We start from the raw sequence: 24,696 nt of genomic DNA, 5'->3' as shown, positions 1-24,696 counted from the left end.
CATTGACACAGGGGCCTTCTCACTTGTGTCAGCAGAACTGCTGGATGTGGTGTGCTGCTCCTGAACTAAAGACTTCTGCTTCTCTTCAAGTGCAAGATGTAGAATCTTTCCCTGCATTTTCAAGATGTCACCTGCAGACAAAAATTTCAGCCTGCGGAATCTAGGATCAAGAGCAGTAGCAATTAGGCTGGTATTTGGGGTGTCTTCAGTGAATTCAATCTCATTTCGCCACCTTTCCGTTATTTCCTTTTCTGCAGCTTTCTGAAATGCCAGTATGTGGGGATTCTCAAATGAAGAAGTGGTCTGTGCACTTTTTAGAAGCCCTTTAATGAGAGGGGGTAGGCTAGAGAGTGTCACATATGACTCCCCACTTAGGTACACTGTAGCACATTCAATGGGTTTTAGAGCTCTCTCAAGCTCTTCCAGGAGGTTCCATTGTTCTGGCTTGAGGTCAAGGTAATGCTTTGACCTATTTGTGACTCCTGGGTCAGACAAACATGCAGTTATAGGCCATCTTTGCTCCAGCAGACGTCTGATCATATAATACGTACTGTTCCACCTCACACTTACATCTTGAATGAGGCTGTTTTCTGGCTGTCCCATTTGTTTTTGCTTTACCTTCAGGTTATTGCTGGCAACCTCACTCTTGTCAAAGTGCTCCACCAGGGACCTTGCAGCACCAATGGCCTTTTGAATATGGGTATTCTGCTTCATTGCATTGTTCACAATTAGCTGCAAAGTGTGACCAGAGCAGCGGACGGAAGAGATCCCATGTCTTTCTTCTAGCATTTTGAGGGCACATACAACATTTGCTGCATTGTCATGAACTATGGCGAGTATTTTATGAAGAGGGATTTCAAATTTGGCAACTGCAGTTTCAATCCATGATGCGATATTTACAGCTGTGTGCCTCTCTTGAAGTGGCATGGTGGTCAAATTAAAGTTCATGAGCTCCCATTCATCATTTATGAAGTGGCAGGTTAAGCCCAAGTATGCCTCTGTGGCCATACTTGTCCACATATCTGTTGTCAGACATATCATGGAGCTGCAGGACAGGGCATCTTTGGTTTGCTGAAATTCCACATCATATTTCCTCTCCATAAGTTTGGTGAAACATGTGCGTTTGGGTAGAATGTAGCCAGGTTGGAATGTTGCCACCATGTTCTTGAATCCTTCACCTTCAACAATGGACAATGGTCTCATATCTCTCACTATCATTTTCAGGACACTGTCAGTGAGTACTGCTGCAAGTTGTGGAGTGCAGTCCTTCCTTGGAAGAAATTCAGTCAGACTGCTTTGCCTGCAACTGACAAAAAGAGAAGAAAAAACAATTAGCCTACTGATGTAGACATGGTGTGCGTTTCCCAAAACCACAGTTGGTTAGCAATGGGAAAATTGAATTTTTACTGTCATTGTGCAGAGTACAAATACAAACACAGTGGTTCCCGCAGGATTTTAAAATTTGATGACGCCACACACTAATTAGCATATGTGGCGTCATCGTGTCATGTTTGCGTTTAAACGAATGTTAGTATCTGAAATATATTGCACTTCTACTCTACGATCTGTCACATTATATTGCATTTTAACACTTAACACTGTTCAGTTGTCAGAAATAAAACGAGTAGGCTTTAAAATAGTGACTAAACACGACCCATTACACCTTGTGTTTAATCAAACCTACTGTTCCTTTAACTGCCGCTAAAATCATGATTTATTAACGTGACATCGTCTGACTAAATCATTTACTAAAGCATTTACATTAAAGTCTTACTGCTGTTGCAAATGCATGTGATAGTTATTTTTATATTGCGTATTCACCTTATTTTTCACGACAACAAGGGCGGCGCCATAGCGCTCAGTTTGTCAACGTACTTCCGGCCGCATAGAAGAAGAGCAGCTGAGGCAGTGACTGAAGGCGACGCGTTAAGCTTAAAAAGTTCATTCAAGCGCCTTTATGTTTGTTTCTTACCAATTTTAACGGACGGGAAGCCGACTGAGGAACACCCTTATCCCAGGCAATGGTTCGACTACGATGGTCCGGTAACTTTAAACCACGCCGGGTGTTGAAAAGGTGTCCAGTTTCAGGTAAGCTATCTTAGCTAACTATGTGCTCGTTCGTCTAAAGTTAGATTTGTGAAGTCCGTTCTACAAATACGCTTAAGATCAGTAACGTTAGTTTATAAAATGCAACTATTTTGAATGGTTTTAATTGTCCCCCAATAATTATATATTTACGATAGTACAACGAGATATTATAGTACATTACATTATTACAGTAGCCCACGTGATTCCTACAAGTTGCTGATATTTCAGATGCTAGATTGTCAGTTCATTTCTCATTCAGATATTGATAATGACCTATTAAACAACGTATTATTTAACACTGAAGTTAAAGGTTGTTACTGTCTCTTTTTAATGCACCTCTCTCTTACACACTGTTCTGTTTAAGTATAGGTGCCATTTATATATTAATTCTCATGATGCAAGTTTATTTTAAATACTAACATAAAACTGTTTATGGTTATATTGTTTTCACAGATGCATTGATGTGTAGTGATGCAGTGGACAACTGTGAGGATGATACAATCAACATGTTTCTAAACTGTGATGCAGAAACACAATGGGAGGATCCATCCGTCTCTGACCACAACTACACTTTAACATCACAACTCAACCTGAAGCAACCTACATCTGATATGGGAAAACAATGGTGCGGTTTCTCAGACAGGGCTTATGCTGGTACCAGGCTAAAATGCATATTTGAGCTACAAAAATGTAAAAACACCTTTTACTGACATACCTCAACATATATGAGTGCATTGTTCTGTCACAAGATGCGCACCAGTCTTGTTTTTTTGTAAGGTTTGTTTGTAAAAACTAAAATGTCCTAATATAATTAAGGCCTAGTCCTGTAAACCCTGTCGAAGAAACCGCTTCAATGTGTTAAGCTGGCACAAATGTACATATCTTTGCTGAGAAACAATCATCTTTGTCAGCTTTACAGAGGGTTGATATTGCATCCATTACACAGTCGCCAAGCACTTTACCAGTACATACACCAACAGCTTCCAGATAAACACTTGGGATCAGCTCCTGATGACTCTGATAAAACTGTGTCTTAATTTATTGCAGGGTGGTCTTGCTGAAAAGTTAGCTGTTTCTTAGTCTAGTTATCTTTATAAACCTTTACAGTGTGACCTGATTTTACCTGTTGTAAAGTTACATTAAACCTTCATATGTGATTAGATGTCATGCAGTGATATTAAACATTTACAATGTGAGCTGTTGTGCATTTATTAAACCTTTACAATGTGATCAGGTGTTACCTGCCATGCAGTTATATTAAACCTTTACAATGTGATATGATGTTGTGCATTTATATTAAACCTTTACAATGTGATCAGATGTTACCTGTCATACAGTTATATAAACCTTTACAGTGTGATCAGATATTATCTGTAGGGAATTTCTTAAACCGTATGTGAGCTTTGTAGATTCCACTTAAAAGGATTTAAGTCTCCTGATTTGAAGGAATAAGTGTTGACAAGTTTGCAAATGAATTCTATCATGGTACATTAACACATAAAAACGAAATAGTTATTGGACTGGCTAAGGTGCACATTTGCTTTAAAAAAGACGAAATCACTGTGTAAATATACATACTTTTAATAATTTTCAATGCTGCTCCATCAACTCCTGACAGGACGAGGTAATTAAATATGCCAGGTTACTTGCCGCGGCCGCTTCATATCGTCTAACCACGAGACGATTGATGGGACAATATAAGACTATCCGAGCGTCATATGAAGTTTTAACCGTCCTCCTAATTTAAAACATTTACAGCAGTAGCGATATTTGTCATTTCGCTAAAGTTATAGTGAACTACAAACAATCTTTTAACCACCAAACTAACCACCGAATGCACTGTGCCATATAGCAGCGGAAGGCGGTTGACAAAATGCGGAAGAGCGAAGAATTAAAAAGGGGCGTGGCGGAATAAGGTGAATAGCGCAGAATTGGGTGCAAATTCAAAAATATGAGAGAATACGCTGTTGCTGTTAGAGGGAGGCGCGCTGAACACTCGCAACAACGAATTATGCCGTTTTAAAAAGTAAAACAAAAATGTAAGTTAAATGGGAATCATGATAAATCTATTTGTGGCGGCCAGTGTTGATTCCGTGATGAACGGCCACAAATAAATCATAGAAAGTTATGGGAAACACTGAAATACAACATTGCAAAGTCTAAGTCGCCTTTAACATCCAAAGACAGTCATTGTACATCTCAAGAATTAATAAACAGTACAGACTAGCTCGCGTTTCATTAATAATTATACTTACGTTGTCTTATTCTTCTCTTTGGGTGCGTCGTCAGTAACTCCCGTGTGTTTTCTTTTAAGATGCTCGTGCATTGTCGTCGTGCTCCCGTGGTAAGCCAGCGACGTATGGCACAGTGTACAAACCACTCTTTTGTCACAACTCGGGCTTGATTTAAAATATGTCCATACTTTGGAAGCTTTTGGTCTCGCACCTGAATCTGTAGACTCTGCGTTCGCCATTTTTCAAATCAAAACAGTGAAGGCGGGGGGTGAGAGAGAGAAGAGGATAGCAGATTAACCAGCAGGGCGCACAGACTGGCGTGGAGGTGAATTACAGTGAGCCGTTCGAGACGAGAGACAGTGAATTACAGTGAGCCATTTGAGACGGGAGAAAAATAAATATGCGACTCCTCGACTAAAAAAATTGCCGTCGACAAATTTTCATGTTCGATTACGTCGACTATGTCGACTATTCGCGGCAGCACTACTTACCATATTTGGAAAATCAGCCCCGAACCGGAGTTAATATCGTCTTTACTATCATCTCAACTTTTCAAGTGCCAACACAGGCATCAGCCAATCAGATTGCCTTATGCAAATAACCAGTCTTTATCGATTGATTATTGCTTCTTCTAACTGGACGGCTGGACTTTTGTAGCCAGAGCCGCCATATTGAGCATTACATTGCCCCCTGTTCATAGTAATAGGAATGCTCAATCTTGTAATATTCAATATCTTTGACAGTACTACTACCTTTTATAACATTAAATATCTTTCCTGTCTTATAAATATGCTGCAAGAAAGATCAAAGCACAACTTTTATTTTTCACAGCATAACAAATGAAGTGACAAATCTGTGTTCTTTTCATATCGACAGTTTCATTGTGTTGCTGACTGGGTCCAGATAATAAATGTTGTACTAGAGCTGTGTTTGCTACATGTTCTTATCGGCTGTTTTGAACAATTTTCGAATTTAGTTTTATTCGTTTTGTTGACAAGTTGTTAAATTAGGTTGTGTCATCACCATACTTATGTTTACAAATATCTAAACACAACATTACCCACAGTGTCACTCATAGACACATAGATAAAGGTTTATGGATCGAGGCATAATTTAAGTCTTGTGTATAGAGGCATCTGGTATCACAGTTTGCATTGTCCATCTGTTTGTGTATAAGTATGTATATACAGCTGTGCAATAGAGGAGGGTATAAGTAATGCATATACACACATACTGTATACTCATAATAAGCACTACACTTTGACATAATCAGACTCCGCTTTAATCTCTATCACACATTAAAACTAAATTTTCCTTTCATCAGTCACTAAAAGCACCACACACACACTGCTGTCATGTCTAGGGTATAATTTAAGGATGTCACTTTCCTATCATATTTGACAGTATAAGATGTGTAAATTTTTGACAGCTGGTAGTGAGATTTACGCAGAAAATCTGAGCCCGTGTGATCCTCACTTTGCGAAAAATAGCACTTACATCAAGAAAACATCCCTGTCAAGTGCAGGAAATAAATGCATGAAAAATGACGTGTTTTAAAACCGTGTCTGTGATAACGCTATTAAAATATTTATTTATAATAATTTTAAAAAAACATACTGCATTACATTACCTTGATGATAAGTTGCCAAGTGGACTGGGTCTCATGCGTTTATGAATTTGAGACCAGAAACTGCACATATCATGAGAAATATCATGTTTTTAGTCTTGCATTAGATGTATAATTATCTTTTAGTAGTTTTAATAGTTTTTTTACTGGTAAAAGAAAGCCAGATAAAGTTAGTGTTTTAACGACAGTGTTACTATATTACACTCACCTAAAGGATTATTAGGAACACCTGTTCAATTTCTCATTAATGCATTTATATAATCAACCAATCACATGGCAGTTGCTTCAATGCATTTAGGGGTGTGGTCCTGATCAAGACAATCTCCTGAACTCCAAACTGAATGTTTACAAAGAATGGTGTGAAAAGGGAAAAACATCCAGTATGCGGCAGTCCTGTGGGTGAAAATGCCTTGTTGATGCTAGAGGTTTAAGCTGATAGAAGAGCAACTTTGACTGAAATAACCACTCGTTACAACCGAGGTATGCAGCAAAGCATTTGTGAAGCCAACACACGCACAACCTTGAGGCGGATGGGCTACAACAGCAGAAGACCCCACCGTGTACCACTCATCTCCACTATAAATAGGAAAAAGAGGCTACAATTTGCAAAAGCTCACCAAAATTAGACAGTTGAAGACTGGAAATATGTTGTCTGGTCTGATGAGTCTTGATTTCTGTTGAGACATTCAGATGGAAGAGTCAGAATTTGGCGTAAACAGAATGAGAACATGGATCCATCCTGCCTTGTTACCACTGTGCAGGCTGGTGGTGTAATGGTGGGGGGATGTTTTTAGGCCCCCTTGTGCCAATTGGGCATTGTTTAAATGCCACAGCCTACCTGAGCATTGTTTCTGACCATGTCCATCCCTTTATGACCACCATGTACCCATCATCTGATGGCTACTTCCAGCAGGATAATGCACCATGTCACAAAGTTCGAATCATTTCAAACAACCTGGTCTCATGGGAAATACGTACCTCTGTACACTTTTTTGCAGGACCACAAATATGTACTAACAGGTACGTATTGCTACAGTTTTGAAAAATAAACGTCCACTGGGGTCGCTAAAGAGAAGAACTCCATGTGACATAATTAGGAGTTGCATTACATTACATCGCAAGATTTAACAACGCATGTTGGTAAGTTAAGTCTCTTTAATTTGATATAAAGTTTATTACTCTATATAAATCAGGTTAAACGTGTTCAATTCAATCGCTGTTTTATATCTGTCAGTTCTGCTTAGGTTTATTGTATCTCAAAATGATTTTAAATCAGCACATCGTAACTAAAGCGATTAAATGCCATCTTCAGCTTTAACGTGACGTGATGCAGATTCGACCAGTTTATAATAGTCATATTAGGATAAAGGTAACGCGATACGCGTCGAGTTTACCATGCTTTACCACGGTAACAGTATATTTCGGCTATTGCGTGCTAAAATCCGATTCGCGTCGAATTTACCATGCTTTACCACGGTAACAGTTTCGGCTACTGCGTGCTAAAATCCGATTCGCGTCGAATTTACCATGCTTTACCACGGTAACAGTCTATTTCGGCTACTGCGTGCTAAAATCCGATTCGCGTCGAATTTACCATGCTTTACCACGGTAACAGTGTATACTCTCACCTCAGGGCCCCCCCTCCCAGAATGTTTTAGATGTCTTCATATATAACACCTCCCTTACGAAAACTAACCATGGTTTTATTGTGGTAAAAGTGTAGTAACCATGTTTTTTTGTGTATTGATTACTATGAGCAAAACCATGGTTTTACTACAATAAGCATGGTTAAACTATGGTTTTTGAAAACCATGGTAACTACAAAACAACCATGGTTTTGACAAACACCTGATTCCACTCATCAGTCTTGTTCCAGAATGTTTAAAACGTTCCTTAATTAACACACTAACAAGCTAATGAACTGAATAAGCCCTTACAAAATTTAACCATGGTATTATTCCAATTAAAACAAAAAAAAAAAAACATGGTTACTGTAACTACAATAAGCATGGTTAAACTATGGTTTTTGAAAACCATGGTAACGACAAAATAACGGTGGTTTTGACCACCATGGTTTTCAAAAACCATAGTTAAACCATGGTTATTGTAGTTACTGCAGTAACCATGTTTTTTTTTTAATTGTAGTAAAAACCATGGTTAAATTTTGTAAGGGCTGATTCAGTTCATTAGCTTGTTAGTGTGTTAATTAAGGAACGTTTTAAACATTCTGGAACAAGACTGATGAGTGGAATCAGGTGTTTCATATAAGGAGACATTTAAAACATTTTGGTAGGGGGACCTTGAGGACTGAAGTTGGGAACTGACCTAAAGGATTATTAGGAACACCTGTTCAATTTCTCATTTATACAGTTATCTAATCAACCAATCACATGGCAGTTGCTTCAATGCATTCAGGGGTGTGGTCCTGGTCAAGACAATCTCCTGAACTCCAAACTGAATGTCAGAATGGGAAAGAAAGGTATGGTGTTTAATCAGACCCAGCACACACAAAAACCACGCGCGAGTGAGAGATACGAGCACGCGAACACTATTCGAGCGCTAAAAAGCAGAACACAATTGTGTAAAGCATCCTTGCGAGAGCGCACCTCCGCTCAGCGCGCACAAATGCAGTCACGCGAGCAAGGGCTTGGATGAGCTTTTGCACGACTCTGACTCTCTCTATGCTCTCACAGCTGTACCACACACGCTCGCTCGATCAATATGACTTTTAGGTCTTTGGGGGCGGGACATTGACTGATGTCTTCGTGCCTATGATTGGTTGGTTGATTTAATCGGTGATTCGTTCTCAGATCTTCTGTTCTCAATTCGTATCCGGTCAATCTGGGTGGAGAGGACACGTTTTGGTAGGACCATTGTGTCGGAGCACGTCATTTTAAAACATTGTCTTGTTTGATCCATGCAATAGGCTGCAAACCAGACAATAATGCCAATTTTACTATATATTTTGTTTACTGTTTATCATCCTGCAATATATACTATAGGCTACATATTGACATTGTCAGGTTACAGAGTTGGTTCAGACTTAGCATTAGCAAACTTTAGTATAGTCCTGTACAAATATATATATATATAAACAAACTAGATTTCATATATATATATATATATATATATATATATATATATATATATATATATATATATATATATATATATATATATATATATATTAGTTTTTGTAGCCATTCTGTATCTTTTCAGGGTTAAAATAGCATTTAATTTTACTTTGTTGTTGTATTTGAGTTTCATTTCATTTGCCATAATATGGTTGTTAAATTATCTACATATTAAACAACAAACAAAATTAATACCTTAAAAAGGGGCATATTGTTTGGTTATGTTTGCATGGTTTAAACAAGACTAATGTTTTAACATAGATTACCTACTCCGACATAATGATCATATTAAAACATGTTTTCTCTACCTAGATTGACTGGAGATGGATTATGGACCAAGAGATCATGCATGTCACTAATCAAATCAAACAACCAATCACAGATGCAGAGACATCAGTCAATGTCCCGCCCCCAAAGTCGCAAAAGTAATCTCGAGCGCGTGTGGTGCAGCTGTGAGACCATAGAGAGAGTCGAGCAAGCACTCATCCAAACCCTTGCTCACGTGACTGCATTTGTGCGCGCTGAGCGGAGGGGCGCTCTCGCGAGGATGCTTTTTCCGCGTGCGAATAGTTTTCTGTGCCATGTATCTCTCCCTCGCACATGGTTTTTGTGCGCGCGACTTTTGGGTCTGATTAAACGCCACAGAAAGGTTTTAAGGATTTAAGCAATTTTGAGTGTGGTATGGACTGATTCAAGCTGACAGAAGAGCAACTGTGACTGAAATAACCACTCGTTACAACCGGGGTATGCCGCAAAGCATTTGTGAAGCCACAACACGCACAACCTCGAGGTGGATGGGCTACAACAGCAGTAGACCCCACCGGGTACTACTTATCTCCACTACAAATAGGAAAAAGAGGCTACAATTTGCACGAGCTCACCAAAATTTTTGAAAAATGTTGCCTGGTCTGATGAGTCTCTGTTGAGACATTCAGATGGTAGAGTCAGAATTTTGCATAAACAGAATGAGAACATGGATTCATCATGCCTTGTTACCACTGTGCAGGCTGGTGGTGTAATGGTGTGGGGGATGTTTTCTTGGCACACTTTAGGCCTGCTTAGTGCCAATTGTGCATCGTTTAAATGCCACAGCCTACCTGAGCATTGTTTCTGACCATGTCCGTCCCTTTATGACCACCATGTACTCATCCTCTGATGGCTACTTCCAGCAGGATAATGCACCATGTCACAAGGCTTAAATCATTTCAAATTGGTTTCTTGAACATGACAATGAGTTCACTGTACTAAAATGACCCCCACAGTCACCAGATCTCAACCCAATAAAGCATCTTTGGGATGTGGTGGAATGGGAGCTTTGTGCCCTGGATGTGCATCCCACAAATCTCCATCAACTGCAAGATGCTATCCTATCAACATGGGCCAACATTTCTAAAGAATGCTTTCAGCACCTTGTTGAATCAATGCCACGTAGTATTAAGGCAGTTCTGAAGGCAAAAGAGGGTCAAACACAGTATAAGTATGGTGTTCCTAATCCTTTAGGTGGGTGTATTTACTGCGATGTTTGAAGTTAAAGCCTGATAAGCATTGCATTTACCATGCGTTTACCACAGTAACTGTAGATTTAGTGTGTTATTTTTAGTTAAAGCCTAGAAAACACAACCTGTATCATGCTGCTACCATAGTAAAGTTATTTCTGTTGTGGTACATGTGCTTAATGCATAGTACCAAACCCTTTTCTTAGTAAACACAAACCTTACAATGGTAGGTCTACTGTGGTATATGGTACAGTAAGCATTGCATATATGCTTTTAGCACAGTAACTGTACTAATGTGTTGTATTCAGTTAAAGCACAGTAACACAAACCATTGCCATGGTTTAAACACAGTCACTGTAGTTTAGCCTTTTAATTTGTAATAAAAGCAGCCCTATCACAACACTTACCTATCTTTTAATACCTTTCATGTCCAATCATTGTTTTTGTCTTGCAGTTACTCCATATCAGTCATTTGATGGACAGTGGGCAACAGTGGCAATTTCTGCAATTTCTGCAAAATGATTAATTCTATAGACTTGCTGGTAAGTTTCATTTATTTCAATATTAATAAATAGATACTCATATTTGCACTACATACTTATATTTGTTTTCTTATTATGTTTGTTTGACTGGATACTCTGGTTTAGTCTATTTTGTTTTCTCTTCTCAGCTCCACAAGTTGGAAATACTTGGTGTCTTACCAATGTTATTTATAACTTTGCAGAGAGGCCTGCACCACTCTACCAAAATTTAAGGTAAAAAACATATTCAGAGCCATCTTTTAATACCTATCATGCGACTATATGAGGCTGTTTTTGGAGGTTGGCCAATGTATTTATACATTTGACCACCTATTAACTTGTTTACCTACATGTTTGCCCTTGACCCTCCAGAAAATGTTGGTTGTATGATGTTTTAGTAATTGTTTATTAATTATATGGTTTAACTCATGGCAATGTGGGCGTCATAACTCAATGTAACACTAATTTGACTTTTTCATTATACACTATTTTTTTAATTGATATGTCTAATGGTTCTCTGCAATTTTCTACAGGTTGCCCCTCTAGAGTCAGTTGCCCCACCACTATGGTCAGAGACCCCACCGCTGCAGCCGAAGACCCCGCCTCTCCAGTCAGTGACCCCACCACTGTGGCCAGAGACCCTGCCATTACCATCATAGGCCCCACCACTACAATCAACCACCCTGTCACTACAGTCAGCGTTTCCGCAACTGTGGCCAGAGAGTCCACCACTACCATCAGAGGCCCTGCGACTACTGTCAGCAACCCCACAACTGCGGCCAGAGACCACAGCTGTGGTAAATTACTTTTATTTTAATATTGATAGTTGCTAAATTAAATCCACTCGAGTTTACTGGTTATTGGTTATTTAGGGCGCACTCACATTATCCAAACCAAACCAAACCATGCCCCAGCGCGATTGTCACCCCTCCCTACTCCCCCAGGTGCACGCGCTCACACTGTACTTTTTGTCGATCCGAGTCCGGGCGTGCTTTCGTCATTAAAATGCGATTGTTTTGAAAAAAGCAGGAAGTAAAGCTCTCCCTTAACACTGGAACCCACCATAATAATAAGTCTGTGTTTTTTATTCGGAGTCGTTTGGTGCGCGATTACAGACAGCCTTCTCACATGTCATCATATTCCTTAGTTGATCTGTCAGGTGCGCAGCTCGGACATTGACGTAACCCCGCTGCGCGCATCAAAAGGTTTTTACGGCGGCAGATGAAGGTGAGTGGTCGCGCAGCTGACGTCTTCACCTTTTGAATCGCGTTAAGGCGTGAATGCGCTCACACCACAGCCTTCCGCGCCTGAGCCCAAGTGAACCGGGCTCTGGCCCACCTCTGCAACCCGGCCGTGGCGCGATTAACCAATCCGTGCCCGGGCGCGGAACAGAGCAATCACACTTTTCAAACAAACCAGGCTTTGGGGGTCAAACGCGCCCGATAGTGTGAGTGCGCCCTTAAACGTTCATGGACCCCATTCACTTCCATGGTAGGACAAAAGAATACCATGAAAGTAAATGTCCATGAATGGTTTGGTTACAAACATTTCTCAAAATATCTTTCTTTGTGTTCATTGGAACAAAGAAGTTTAAACAGGTTTGTAACAACATGAGAGCGAGTGATGACAGAATCTTTTTAATAGTGTGCTGCAGGTATGGCTTATTTTGTAGCCTAACCCAGAAATTAGCGGGACACTGGTTCCCTCAATAAAAAGCCTATTCATATTTGAATCAAAAGTCTATGGGATAATGAATGGGCTTTTTAGAAAGGGAAACATTGTACTGCTAACTTTCGGGTTAGCCTACAAAAGTAGGTCACCCCTGCGGCACTCTGTTTTTTTAAACAACACTGTGTACAACTAAATTGTTTTTTTTCCTTTATAGTGGCAAGAAGTTCCTGGGTGTCTGAGGATGCTGTACAGTAGTATGTGTCTGTTTAAAAACATGCCATTATACATATCAATACAGTATTTGTCATCATAGAAAGTTATTCTATACATTTTGTTTAACACTTTAGTTTGTCTTATTCTTGAAGGTCTGTTGTTGTCAAAATGTATTGATATTTAGATATAAAAATCAGGAAAAAAAAGTTTTGTTGTCAACACATCTACACATGTTGTTGTTACACTAATGTGTGGTGAATACTATGTATTAAAGATGTTTATATACAAAATTTTATAAATAAGTTCTTGTGATTTTTATTTCATAATTGATTTGGATAAAAAGGAAATACAAATTTCCTTCTCCTAGAAATGAATATTTAAGACAATAATGTGCTACATACTACCTACATGAACTCTGAACCTTGTTGTTATATTGAGTGGCCTGGTAAACAATTAAGTTTTACATGTCTACTGAATGTTTACATGGTTGTCTTTATTTACCGTCATCTCTGTACTCTTGATTTTGTTCTACAGATCATGCTAATAAAATAAATGATGAAACCTATTTTAAATGGGCATTGCTGTTGTTGTTGTTTTATGGGGGGGGGGGGTGTCTTCTTAAGACACTTGGTATTAAGTTATTTGCTGGTTTTACAGCACAGACACTGTCATGTAATAGTAAAGCTGAGGTGATAATAACACCATTGTCTTTTTAGAGTTGCTTTTAGCTGATTAAAATGTTTCATGATTGATAAACATTACATGGCTATTTAATTGAACTGAGTTAACTTTTAAATTGCTTCAGCTAAATTCACACTATATCTTCTTGACAATAGAAATTGTTTTGTAATTGATCTTTACCTCATTGATTGCTACTTTGTAACTACTTTAAAACAATATTTAGTATAAAAATAAGGGTGACCTGACTTCTTATCCTGTTATGACAATGAATTGCTTAAGTATTTACAATTTTCTCGTTGCCATTTTGTAAAAAATATATATATAAAATATATAAACAAAAATCTGTGGCCTAGCCATACTGTTTATTTCAACATTACTGACAAATACATCATATAAATTCACAAAACACCATATAAAACCTAATGTGATCTTAATGTAGGAATACTCTCAGAAGAATAAAGTCACAAAAGCTGACACTGGGGTGGTGCCCTTTCAGAAACTACACGGAGTACCTAAGGAGTGCATATGGGTAAATATTGGTACCAAATGTGGATAAATCTGTGTGCATTGGTTTTGGAGGGCCACTGTCCTCCAAGTTTAGCTTCAACCTTAATCAAACACACCTGAATGACATTTCATATTCATCCTGCAGTCTTTGATTAGATTTTTCAGGTGTGGTTAATTAGGGTTGGAGCTACACTTTGCAGGACCAGGAATGCCCACCCCTGGGACCTTTTTAAAACGGGTAGGCAACATCAGTCTGGAGTGCTGATATCCTGCAGAGTTTAACTCCAGCTCTAAGCACACATGAAAAAATTATCAAGGTCTAAATAGTCATCTTAAACTACTTGTAGGCAATGTTTTATCAGGGTTAGAGCTAAAATCTGCAGGACATCGGCAATACCGACCTTGCCTACACCTGTTTTGAAGGAGTTCTGTCCCAGTGAAAGTTTTTGTACCATATTTCTGAGTGCATAAAACTGAAGAAAAAAGAAAACAGTTATAAATGTGACGCAGCAGAGTTTGTTGTCTTTTATTATGCAAATACAGCTGTGTATGTTTTACTGCCCTTTCACACCCAAGTGCCCAGTAGGCCTAAAACCTCTGTAAGAGGACAAAGGCCTATTTCAAAAGTCTGTAAATCAATGTCTAATTAGTGCATCAAAGTGAAAACTACTTATGCTGTGTTTACTAAATAATGTTGGACACACTTTTCAGACATACATGAAAAGGTAGTATAAGACATGTTAACCATACCAGATTTTAACCTGCCCCTCAAAGATGACATATACAGAAGTTTGCATAATGAACATATTTGGATAATCATTTAGTGATTAAATGTAATATTTATTTAATTTTAATCCCTAAATGTGTTAAACTGCATTATCCATAAGTCTCCATCATATGCTGACAATGGGGAAACATGGTGCTGACATTCTCTGCTGAAAAAACAGCATACCAGCAAGACCAGCATATGTTGTGGTTTGGTGCTGGTTTGCTAGTGAACACCAGCTAAACTAGCCCCAAACCAGCATTAGCACCAGCTAAACCAGCACCAAACCAGCAATAGCACCAACATCCCATACCAGCAAGACCAGCATATTGTGTTTTGGTGCTGGTATGCTGGTGACCACCAGCTAAACCAGCATAGACCAGTATTCCCATGCTGGTCCGCATGCTGGTTTGATGTTGTTTTTTCAGCAGGGTTTGTAGTTCATTGAAATGGTTATGCTTAGGGTTGAAATACAAGTAAAGGAAAAGTTTTCTCAGCTAAGAAACGCGTTATTGTTAGCTGATAGCATTTCAAGTGTAACAGTAGCACCAAAACATCATTTGCGACATGGAATACTTTTTTATATGGGTTAAAAGATGATTCATGTGGCGCTGCGAAAATCCAATTGTCGTATGACATCAAAGTATCGCGGGAGGGACTCGAAAACACGAAGAGCAGTCCGATCTCGCGGCACTTTGATGTCATATTGTAATTGGTCTGCGCAGCGAAAGAACACCATGACAACTTAGCTGACCAAAGACCTCCTGTCCATAAGTTTTCGAAAGGGTCTTTTAATTTTATTCTGCTGAATTGACACGTGTCTATATGTTCTGTTTAATATTGATATTTTTTATTAAATATAATACTAACATTTTCGATGGTAGATCGATTTGTTTGGTTTGCCTGGCACATACTGTAGACTGCTATCATAACCATTATCCTTTTAGGCTATCAAACATTTAGTCATAAAGCGTTGACTACATGTCAATCAAAGAAATGAGCCTGTGCAAATACTTTAATTACAGATTTTTATTCTAGAGCAATGAAGTTTGTAACATTAAATATACATATCATAATAGTACAATTTATGATAAAAAACAGGAAGTTGTTTTCACGTGAATTTGGTCAATTTTATTTGTCACTTTATGAATAACAATGAAGGCATTTTACAACACTGTCCAAATTCAAAAAGTCATAAATGTTACATCAGTAATAATAACACTAATAATATCAGCAACGTATTACAATATCTAATATAAAAATGATTGGACAAACAATATAAAATTACATATTTTCACAACACCTTTGTAATGTAAATGTAAACAATGTAAAACATTACTAAGATAAACATCACAGCATACAGTCTTGTTTAATTAACTGAATCTAAAAAAGACAGTCTATAGTTATGTGGTGAAGTCTATATATGTGATGCTTAATATTAAAGGAAAAAAGGTCAACTGGCAGTTTCAGTAATATACACAAGATAAAATACAGATATAATCACATAGATGACATAAGGTAACTTGGGATGTGGGGAAATAAGATGAACTATTTAACTATTGGGAGACAACTTTATCATTCTAAACAAGTTTTCATCCACTACACTAGTGAATTGCAACTTCAATCGATCACAAGGCCTAAGCCTAGTCCCAAACTAAAATGTATATTTGAGCTGTCTTAACAAAAAAAACAACTTTTACTGACATATCTTTAAATATATCAGTGCCATAATTTTGTCTCAAGTGGCACATCAGTAAGTTTATTTGTAAGTCACATTTTTAAAAGTAGTGTAAATGTCCAATTTTAGCTAAGGCATAATCCTGGTTTAACCTTGACCTTGTCTTTAAAATCTGACTTGAGTGTACATTTTATACTGACTGAGGAAACAATGACTTTTCATACTCATCCTCATCATCACCACCACCACCACCACCACAATAGTGGATATCCTCCTCATCCATGTGAATTTCCCTAAAGTAATCATCATCTTTTATGTTCCCAAACAGCTCAGAAAAGTTGTCAAGCACAGTACAGTACAACTGGCAAACAGAGGAGATGATGTAGTATTGTCTTTTCTTTAGCAGGAAGTGAAGTCCTAGAACTCCACTGTCAGAGAAACCACAGTCCTGGTCTGTAACTATCAAACAAGAACAACAAATATTTAGTAATTAATATATAATTGTAATCCATGCTCTGCAGAATTTAGAGAACCATACACTTTACCAGTAGGAAGCAGCAGTCATGGCTAATTAGCAGAGGTTTCATTTAAAATCTGCAGAGACCCCAGCCCCCATAACCAGGATTGGTGACGACCGTCCTACAGCATGAAAGTAAAAACATAAATACACATTATACTAAATATATTTAAATTGGAATGAGTAACAAGACATACCATGCTCATTCCATACCCATGGCCATGCGTAACTCCCAGATGCCAGAATTGTATCAGCTGACAGCAGTTTTTCAGGTGCTGCCCTGTTGTACTCATCTATAGTCACAACGAATTTGGCCTTTTCCTCCAAAATCTTTCGGTGAAGTTTGTCTTCTCTCTTTTCCATCTTAAGAAACAAATGTGATTTGTCATAATCTGTACAGTTTAAAACTTTATCTTAAAATGTTATATAAATGCATTTATGTATGATACATACAAGTGAATGATCAAAGTATATTTTGCACAAATGTATGAATATTTAAATTAATGCTGTCCAGGGTTGAAATTTGTTAGAAGTCAGAAAATTATTTAATGATGATTTTGAGGTTAACCTGTTTGTCGGTTGCTTCCTCTGCCTGATGCTATTATAATCATTTCACTCGCACTCTGGAGCCGCAGAGTGTAAGAAATTCAAGTTTTGATGGCATTAAAACAAAGCAACAATGCAACATACATGCTTTATATTAAAAAGCATGGTAACTTCAATGCGTATTGTTTTAACTACAAATAACACAGTAGATCTATAGTTACTGTGGTAAAAGCATGGTAAATGCAACGCTTATCATGCTAGAGCTACAAACAACGCACTTAATACAATCACCTAAAGGATTATTAGGAACACCATAGTAATACTGTGTTTGACCCTCTTTCGCCTTCAGAACTGCCTTAATACTATGTGGCATTGATTCAACAAGGTGCTGAAAGCATTCTTTAGAAATGTTGGCCTATATTGATAGGATAGCATCTTGCAGTTGATGGAGATTTGTGGGATGCACATCCAGGGCACGAGGCTCCCATCCACCACATCCCAAAGATGCTCTATTGGGTTGAGATCTGGTGACTGTGGGGGCCATTTTAGTACAGTGAACTCATTGTCATGTTCAAGAAGCCAATTTGAAATGATTTGAGCTTTGTGACATGGTGCATTATCCTGCTGGAAGTAGCCATCAGAGGATGAGTACATGGTGGTCATAAAGGGACGGACATGGTCAGAAACGATGCTCAGGTAGGCCGTGGCATTTAAACGATGCCCAATTGGCACTAAGGGGCCTAAAGTGTGCCAAAAAACATCCCCCACACCATTACACCAATAGCCTGCACAGTGGTAACAAGGCATGATGAATCCATGTTCTCATTCTGTTTACGCCAAATTCTGACTCTACCATCTGAATGTCTCAACAGAGACTCATCAGACCAGGCAACATTTTTCAACAATTTTGGTGAGCTTGTGCAAATTGTAGCCTCTTTTTCCTATTTGTAGTGGAGATAAGTAGTACCCGGTGGGGTCTACTGCTGTTGTAGCCCATCCACCTCGAGGTTGTGCGTGTTGTGGCTTCACAAATGCTTTGCGGCATACCTCGGTTGTAACGAGTGGTTATTTCAGTCACAGTTGCTCTTCTGTCAGCTTGAATCAGTCCATACCACACTCAAAATTGCTTAAATCCTTAAAACCTTTCTGTGGCGTTTAATCAGACCCAAAAGTCGCGCGCACAAAAACCAGGCGCGAGGGAGAGACACATGGCACAGAAAACCATTCGCACGCGGAAAAAGCATCCTCGCGAGAGCGCCCCTCCGCTCAGCGCGCACAAATGCAGTCACGTGAGCAAGGGTTTGGATGAGTGCTTGCTCGACTCTCTCTATGCTCTCACAGCTGCACCACACGCGCTCGCTCGCTCGAGATTACTTTTGCGACTTTGGGGGCGGGACATTGACTGATGTCTCTGCATCTGTGATTGGTTGTTTGATTTGATTAGTGACATGCATGATCTCTTGGTCCACAATCCATCTCCAGTCAATCTAGGTAGAGAAAACATGTTTTAATATGATCATTATGTCGGAGTAGGTAATCTATGTTAAAACATTAGTCTTGTTTAAACCATGCAAACATAACCAAACAATATGCCCCTTTTTAAGGTATTAATTTTGTTTGTTGTTTAATATGTAGATAATTTAACAACCATATTATGGCAAATGAAATGAAACTCAAATACAACAACAGAGTAAAATTAAATGCTATTTTAACCCTGAAAAGATACAGAATGGCTACAAAAACTAATATATATATATATATATATATATATATATATATTGGAGTATATATATTTGGAGTTCAAATCTAGTTTGTTTATATATATATAGTTTGTTTATATATATATATATATATATATATATATATATATATATATATATATATATATATATATATATATATATATATATATATATATATATATATATATATATATATATATTTTATATTGTACAGGACTATACTAAAGTTTGCTAATGATAAGTCTGAACCAACTCTGTAACCTGACAATGTCAATATGTAGCCTATAGTATATATTGCAGGATGATAAACAGTAAACAAAATATATAATAAAATTGGCATTATTGTCTGGTTTGCAGCCTATTGCATGGATCAAACAAGACAATGTTTTAAAAGGACGTGCTCCGACATAATGGTCCTATTAAAACGTGTCTTCTCTACCTAGATTGACTGGATACGAATTGAGAACAGAAGATCTGAGAACGAATCACTGATTAAATCAACCAACCAATCATAGGCACGAAGACATCAGTCAATGTCCCGCCCCCAAAGACCCAAAAGTCATATTGATCGAGCGAGCGTGTGTGGTACAGCTGTGAGAGCATAGAGAGAGTCAGAGTCGTGCAAAAGCTCATCCAAGCCCTTGCTCGCGTGACTGCATTTGTGCGCGCTGAGCGGAGGTGCGCTCTCGCAAGGATGCTTTACACAATTGTGTTCTGCTTTTTAGCGCTCGAATAGTGTTCGCGTGCTCGTATCTCTCACTCGCGCGTGGTTTTTGTGTGTGCTGGGTCCGATCAAACGCCATACCTTTCTTTCCCATTCTGACATTCAGTTTGGAGTTCAGGAGATTGTCTTGACCAGGACCACACCCCTAAATGCATTGAAGCAACTGCCATGTGATTGGTTGATTAGATAACTGTATAAATGAGAAATTGAACAGGTGTTCCTAATAATCCTTTAGGTCAGTTCCCAACTTCAGTCCTCAAGGTCCCCCTACCAAAATGTTTTAAATGTCTCCTTATATGAAACACCTGATTCCACTCATCAGTCTTGTTCCAGAATGTTTAAAACGTTCCTTAATTAACACACTAACAAGCTAATGAACTGAATCAGCCCTTACAAAATTTAACCATGGTTTTTACTACAATTAAAAAAAAAACATGGTTACTGCAGTAACTACAATAACCATGGCCCAACTATGGTTTTTGAAAACCATGGTGGTCAAAACCACCGTTATTTTGTCGTTACCATGGTTTTCAAAAACCACAGCCCAACCATGCTTATTGTAGTTACAGTAACCATGTTTTTCTTTTTTTTTTTTTAATTGGAATAATACCATGGTTAAATTTTGTAAGGGCTTATTCAGTTCATTAGCTTGTTAGTGTGTTAATTAAGGAACGTTTTAAACATTCTGGAACAAGACTGATGAGTGGAATCAGGTGTTTGTCAAAACCATGGTTGTTTTGTAGTTACCATGGTTTTCAAAAACCATAGTTTAACCATGCTTATTGTAGCAAAACCATGGTTTTGCTCATAGTAATCAATACACAAAAAAACATGGTTACTACACTTTTACCACAATAAAACCATGGTTAGTTTTCGTAAGGGAGGTGTTATATATGAAGACATCTAAAACATTCTGGGAGGGGGGGGCCCGAGGTGAGAGTATACACTGTTACCGTGGTAAAGCATGGTAAATTCGACGCGAATCGGATTTTAGCACGCAGTAGCCGAAACTGTTACCGTGGTAAAGCATGGTAAATTCGACGCGAATCGGATTTTAGCACGCAGTAGCCGAAACTGTTACCGTGGTAAAGCATGGTAAATTCGACGCGAATCGGATTTTAGCACGCAGTAGCCGAAATATACTGTTACCGTGGTAAAGCATGGTAAACTCGACGCGTATCGCGTTACCTTTATCCTAATATGACTATTATAAACTGGTCGAATCTGCATCACGTCACGTTAAAGCTGAAGATGGCATTTAATCGCTTTAGTTACGATGTGCTGATTTAAAATCATTTTGAGATACAATAAACCTAAGCAGAACTGACAGATATAAAACAGCGATTGAATTGAACACGTTTAACCTGATTTATATAGAGTAATAAACTTTATATCAAATTAAAGAGACTTAACTTACCAACATGCGTTGTTAAATCTTGCGATGTAATGTAATGCAACTCCTAATTATGTCACATGGAGTTCTTCTCTTTAGCGACCCCAGTGGACGTTTATTTTTCAAAACTGTAGCAATACGTATCTGTTAGTACATATTTGTGGTCCTGCAAAAAAGTGTACAGAGGTACGTATTTCCCATGAGACCAGGTTGATTTCAAATTGGTTTCTTGAACATGACAATGAGTTCACTGTACTAAAATGGCCCCCACAGTCACCAGATCTCAACCCAATAGATCATCTTTGGGATGTGGTGGGGCGGGAGCTTTGTGCCCTGGAAGTGCATCCCACAAATCCTAAAAACTAAAATAGAATTAAGGCAGTTCTGAAGTCGAAAGGGGATCAAACACAGTATTAGTATGGTGTTCCTAATAATCCTTTACGTGAGTGTATAGTGGCACTTGCTGAGACACACATCATTATAATAGTTGCTTACACTTGGGTTGAGAGATTTAAATGGACCTAAACCTAAAAACATGCTTTGGGACACAAAGCGCTGGTAATGCTCTTGACACAAATTATACCTTAAATTGAGAGACTAAACATGTTCATGTTCTAAGCAATCAGATTTCTGACTTCCGTTGACCAGGATAACATAGACAATTTGGGAGTTGGGCTCTTTTGACAGGCCAGTTCGCAGCCACCCAATGCCACAAGCAACCGCAAGGTAACAATGTAACTAATCTTTACGGTAACTGCCAATATGCCAATAGCTTTTCCGAGTGCGTCCGTTGCTTCATATCATTGTAAAGTAATTAATTTGCTGAATAGAAGCAAATAAAGTACAGGACTAGGCATATAATATAAAGTTATGTAATTTGATTTTACCAGTTGGAGTATTTCACAGAAGAACCGTATTTTCCGGACTATAAGGGCGCACTCATATTATCCAAACCAAACCATGCCACAGCGTGATTGTCCCCCCTCCCTAGTTCCAGGACCCGCCAAACTATGAAAAAGTTTGACTTATAGTCCGGAAAATACGGTATTTACTTCAGTACTTATTAATATAATTAATATATTTGTATTTATATATTTATTTCATTTGTCACAATTTTTGTAATATATTTCAGCATTGTTTCACTTTGAGTTTTATGTTTTTTATCCAGTATTCATTTTAAAAACTATCTGTCGACTAATCGCATAGCGCTGCATTGCGCCGGGTGTATGATAGGCCCCTTTAGGTGCAAGTAGGGACTAACTTAGTTATCAGTATTGGTAAAATGCACAATCGGTCAACCTCTAGACAACATGTAGACAACTTTACGTTTTAAAACTATTAAAAAAAATAAAAAAATTATGCATTGACAATAATACATTTTGTGAATTTTACAATCCAAACCCAGCAAGAAGTAGTTTATTTAACTTAAATTTTTCACCTAAAGTGAAACTAAAGTGAAATTTTATGTTTTCTGCCATATATAAAGGCTTTTACAGTAACCATTTAACAGTTAATTTACGATAGCATTTTTACATGATCTTTATTCATTTGTTTACACTGCATCGTTACGCTGAGTTTTGCATGAGCAAATGTCAGTCTTATTTTCAATAAAAATGTAAACGTGTAGTTTAAAATTGGTTTATTCCATGTAAAGTGTAATGATGGATAGTTAATAGGTATTTAAATATGTACATCATATCATTTGCCTGTGCATGCACAAGTACATCAGATAGCATTAGCTGATGATTCTCTGATGTTACGAGATTGATGACTGTTAATTATACACACAATTAGTCTCCTAATTAAACATTTATCACATAGTTTAGAGCGAGAAAGAGAGAGAGAAAATTAAAGAGAGAGAGAATGAAATTATGCTGGCTTTCAAGTGATATCAAGTGTGTATGTGTGTGTGTGTGTGTGTTTATGAAAGGTTAAATTGTTCTTTCCCCTCTGGTTGGATTATTGTTTTCTTTCCTACAGGTTTCCAGTTTTGATTTTATTTGATTTTTTTGGGTGTTTTTTGTTTTTCAGGGTTGAAACGACCCATCGGATGATTGCATGTCAGAGAAGTGTGACCCCCGTTTCTCTCCCTCTTTCTTTTTGTAACTCTCTCTGTCGGTTTCCGGAGTTTGCAAGCCTTTCTTCATGATCCGTGATGGATAATGGTCATTCCTGTTGCTCCGGCAAACAGCAGATCACGAAAGCATTTCCAGGTGACCAGAATAGGAACCAGAAAACGATCAGGGGAGAAAGAGAAGGAGGTACCGGATGAAATGACCCAAAATAATATATTTTGAAATTTTAAGAAACCCACACTGTAAAAAAATTCCGTTGAAATTGCAGCTGGTTTGCCGGTAACTTACCGTAGATTTAAATGTATGTTTTTTACTGGCAACATTTTGTTCAAAGTTAAATGAACATTAAGTATTTACAAGTCTTTGTCTTTACAGAGTAAAACAAAAAAACAGCATCAAGCAAAACATGCTGGGAAACAAAATCTGAAGCAAAAAACAGAAAAAGGTTGATGATGATTTCTGGTTCCCAGAATGCTTTGCATGAGGCTGTTATTGTATAGTTTTATTTTGTAAAGATAAAGACTTGTTAATATTTACATTTTATTTAAATTTAAGCAAACTCTTGCCAGTAAATAACATAAATTAAAATCTACGGTAAGTTACCGCCAACCCAGCTGCAATAACATTGTAATTTCTACGAATTTTTTTTACAGTGCAGTCATTTAAACATTTACAACTGTGACCCTGTCCACAAAACCAGTCTTAAGTATAGCACGATATTTGTAGCAATAGTCAAAAATACATTGTATGGGCCAAATATTATTATGATATTACTGTAAAAATCATGTTCCATGAAGTTATTATGTAAATTTCCTACTAAAAATATATAAAAACTTTCTTTTTGTAAGTGGATTCAGTTGCTAAAGACTTTATTTTTACAACTTTAAGGGTAATTTTTTTCAATAATTTCAGAAAAATCAGGTTACAGATTTTCAAAAAGTTGTATCTCAGTCTTATCCTAACAATCATACATCAATGAAAACCTTATTTATTAATATTATATATATATATATATATATATATATATATTTATTTATTTATTTATTTATTTTTTTTTTTTTTGATATATTTTTTATCAAGACA

The 24,696-nt window shown here is 37.7% G+C and overlaps 2 long non-coding RNA genes across 2 annotated transcripts in view; both read left to right on the top strand.

The window, feature by feature from the left end:
• Positions 1–24,696, top strand: part of LOC129445006 (uncharacterized) — a 147,173-nt gene that overhangs the window by 84,142 nt on the left and 38,335 nt on the right. Inside the window, exon 2 of the long non-coding RNA XR_008644680.2 lies at positions 23,570–23,799. This is a non-coding gene — a long non-coding RNA (uncharacterized lncRNA). The remainder of the gene's footprint in view (positions 1–23,569; positions 23,800–24,696) is intronic.
• LOC129429299 (uncharacterized) lies at positions 1,809–3,364 on the top strand. The gene is made up of 2 exons (XR_008639173.2): positions 1,809–2,088; positions 2,542–3,364. It is a non-coding gene; the product is annotated as an uncharacterized lncRNA (long non-coding RNA).

This window comes from Misgurnus anguillicaudatus, chromosome 3, assembly GCF_027580225.2.
Source record: "Misgurnus anguillicaudatus chromosome 3, ASM2758022v2, whole genome shotgun sequence".
In the NCBI taxonomy this organism is placed as follows: Eukaryota; Metazoa; Chordata; class Actinopteri; order Cypriniformes; family Cobitidae; genus Misgurnus; species Misgurnus anguillicaudatus.
The sequence above is the reverse complement of the archived record's forward strand: the minus strand, read 5'-3'. Positions and strand labels throughout refer to the sequence as shown.